This window comes from Numida meleagris, chromosome 4 (assembly GCF_002078875.1).
Source record: "Numida meleagris isolate 19003 breed g44 Domestic line chromosome 4, NumMel1.0, whole genome shotgun sequence".
Lineage (NCBI taxonomy): Eukaryota > Metazoa > Chordata > Aves > Galliformes > Numididae > Numida > Numida meleagris.
This window is the reverse complement of record NC_034412.1, coordinates 53798327-53801843: the sequence shown is the minus strand read 5'-3', so window position 1 is coordinate 53801843 and position 3517 is coordinate 53798327.

Here is a 3517-nt window from a genome sequence, read left to right as displayed (position 1 = left end):
GACATAGGAAAGGGTATGCATAAAGTGTTGGTAAAGTGAAAAAGAAAAAAAAAAGAATTCTTATTGTCAATAAAGCAAAGCCTTTTTTACAGCCAGATCTGATTAAAAATCAGAAGCTCTCTCCAAAGGTAATATCAATGTTTAAATGCTTTAACAGGAAAGAAAACAAACAAACAAAAAAATACACAAATACCAATTTCCCATAAGACAGGGATTCCCCAGAGTTCCATCAGAAAAAATATGCAAATTTGTTGGGTCTGGTTGTCCAAGCTAGCTCCTTACTCTACAGTACTGACAGAAACTGGCTGCTTCTGTTCTTTCTGCAGTTGCTCAGGTTAGCAGGTGCCACCTGTTACGCACCCTTCTCCCAGGAGAAGGAAGCAGATGAGATTTATCTTCCAGTACAGATTCCCAGTAACAATGTAATTTTCCAGGTGAGAAATTTGCTATGGGAAAATCATCTGCCTAGGAAAATGTCAAGAGTATGCCTAATGAGTTTGGGGCAAAGACTAAAGATGCATGTCCTTTAGAAGAATTTCAACTACATTGCAGATGACATTTCAAAACCATTGCTCCTACCTGCATTAAAACCAAGATGTTTCACTAGTTGTGTCAGCTGAGTACAGGGATCAAAACATACACCACACACATACACAAACATTTCAAATTAAATACTAAAAAAAATACAATTTACTCTGAACCTTAGCCTTTCCACCACCTCCAAATTGAAGGGATCGGTAGACCAGAAACTTAGAGTCATTGACTACAACTCTATTTTCAAAAAGCTACTGCAGATCAGCTTTAACCAGATCCAGATCACCTCGTTCCACAGATTCCCAAGTACCTGCCTTGTATTGCTACTGCAGAAGAAATATCTGCAGCGCATTCAGTTCAGGAACAAATATCTCAATGGCAGCTTTAACATACACCCACAATACTCACCTCAGCTGCCTAGTATAAGAAATGAGTATTAAATAAAGGTTACATTAATTCATACATATATAGTGGGTAAAAGATTGTCATTCTGGTGTCTAAAAGTGGAGCTAAAGCCATCTTTCAAGTCACACCTGTGTCTTTACACAAAGCAAGCAAGTTTACTAACCCAAACCCAGCAGCCTGCAGGAGTAAAAATGACTTCAGATAATTGGTAAGAAGCAAAGAAACTTCTACTTTGACAAAAACTTAATTAGAGTTTCCTATCCGAAAGGATCAGCACAAAGCAGGAGATCTTAGAGCCACTGTGAAACCATGGTAAACTTTAAAGGGGTGATTTTTATCCTATCCTTCCACTAACATAACAGGAAGTATTGCAGCATATAATCTAACATTTTACAATAAAAATGTTACATTTTCAAGGCAGTGAATATCTTAGTATTTTTTGGTGGGTGTGGAGGGGGTAATGTAGCAGAGGGCTGGACCTCTTAATTTAAGACAACATAAAAATTATTATACTTACAACAATAGGAATTTATAGAGATAAAACAAAGAGGCATGATGCAGGAAATTACAGAGATTATATTAAAAGCATTAACATTATTGACAGTAAAACCGTAACATGTAAATCATGCCCTAGTTTATTTCAGCAGAGAAGGAGTCTAATATAAGCAAACCAACTCTCACTGGACCTGAAAGTATTTTTCATTTCCCAAAGCAGTGCTTCAATCCTTCAAATCTCTTTAAGGGAAGATCAAAATTGGTATTGGGAAAGCCAGCCAAAACAGCACTGATAGCCTAGGAAATATTAGAGAGCTGGGAGGCAGGGAAGTTCAGTGGGCTTTAGTTTATTTTGTAAATAAACGTTAAATAAGCTTGAATCAAATACAAACTTCTTCATTCCTCTCAGAAAAAGCAAGATGCCCACTCCAATTCCAGTTCCATGTGAGCGCAGAGGCTGGACTTGAGGCTTTGCCCCAGCTGTATCAACCTCACAGAGGTCTGATACAAACTCTCAGAGCTGCCTGCCCTTCATGGAGGAAGCCTGAAGGCCTGGATGCAGAACTAAACAGCTCGAATGAAGCAAGGTCTCTTTTTCTTACAAATTTACTTTCAGCCCAAGCCATAAAACGTAGAGAAGGCAGCATGGCTAGCAGTGACAAAGAAATACATTTGTTTGCAATCTCAGACGATTTTGAAGTGGCTGTGCAGTAAAAGGTCAGCCCCTTCTGACACTGGTTTTACATCTTCACTAACAGGGCCATACATACACATTTGGTAATTTTTTGTCCTAGAAAGATGGCAGCCCATGGAGACTACTTTTCACTGCAGCTGGAGCTTTACAGTCTCTAGGAGTGCTCAACCGGACAGATGCCTTCCTCCATAAATCTCTTTCCTTCTGGGAGGGACATAGTAACAAAACCAGTGACATGAAAAATATGTAACTATGGAAACGCATCATTCATCAGTAGTCTCTGTAGCAGGAGACAGAAAAAGTTCAGAGAAAAAGTGCAATAACTTGATCATGAGAAAAGCTACGTCAGGAGAGAAGGGAAGTACAGTACCCACAGCTGCCATGCTCCAGAGAGCCAACACAGGGAGAACTCGGTACAGCACAGTGCATCTACTCTCCTTGCTGGAATGAAGGCCAGAAACATAAAGCTTCATCCAAGCACCTCAACAAGGAGTCTTGCAATACACACTGAAAAGTCTTAGTGACAAATCAGGTAACACAAGAGATAGCCACAAGAGTATGGTTCCATTCTTGCATCATGCCAAAACGGTATCAATACTAAATCAGGTAATTAAGTTAATTTGGAGGAACCTAACTTCTGACCACTTGCCTCATTAGGGAACAAACTCTAAATTCAAATAGTTACCATCCCTCAAATGGCAGTAAGAATTGCAATAATCCTCATGTTAAAATAAGTCACATTATTCACAAAGCCGGTGGATGGGAATAAATCGCTGTAGTGACTAGAACACTGATAGGAAAAAGAAAAGGAAAGAAGTGCATCTGGAAAAAAGAAGAGAAAGAAGCTGATTTAGCACACTCTAGTAGGCTTCCTTTGTCGGCCATGTTCTCCTGTCTTACCTGACTAAAAACATTTATTTTTTCTCATTACAGAAAGAACAGGAAAGACTTCATAATTATTCATTAGATACAAACATAAAATAAATTGATCTTTGCACATCTTATCACTTCAAACTTTAAATACATGGAGACGTGATTAAATCAATGTTCTCAAAGGAGACAGCAGTCTCTAATAGCTGGCTTTAATAATCATAATTTTGAAATCCACTGTGCTTTGAACACAGAAATGAATTAACTATGGCAAAGCCAAGTTCCCCCAGGAAGAAGGTCAACATCAGTATACCAAAATCTTTTTTTAGTTGTGGAAACTGAGGCCAAGAGATTATTGGCAGCATTTACAAAAGGAGGAGGCACTTAAATCCCATGATCCCACTGGCTTTCAGTCAGTCAATACTTACAAGCTAAATGCCTAATTCACTTCTGAAACAGCATTTAGAAAATGTATTCATTTACTGGCCCAATATGAAATCCTTAGATACAGGTAGTGAT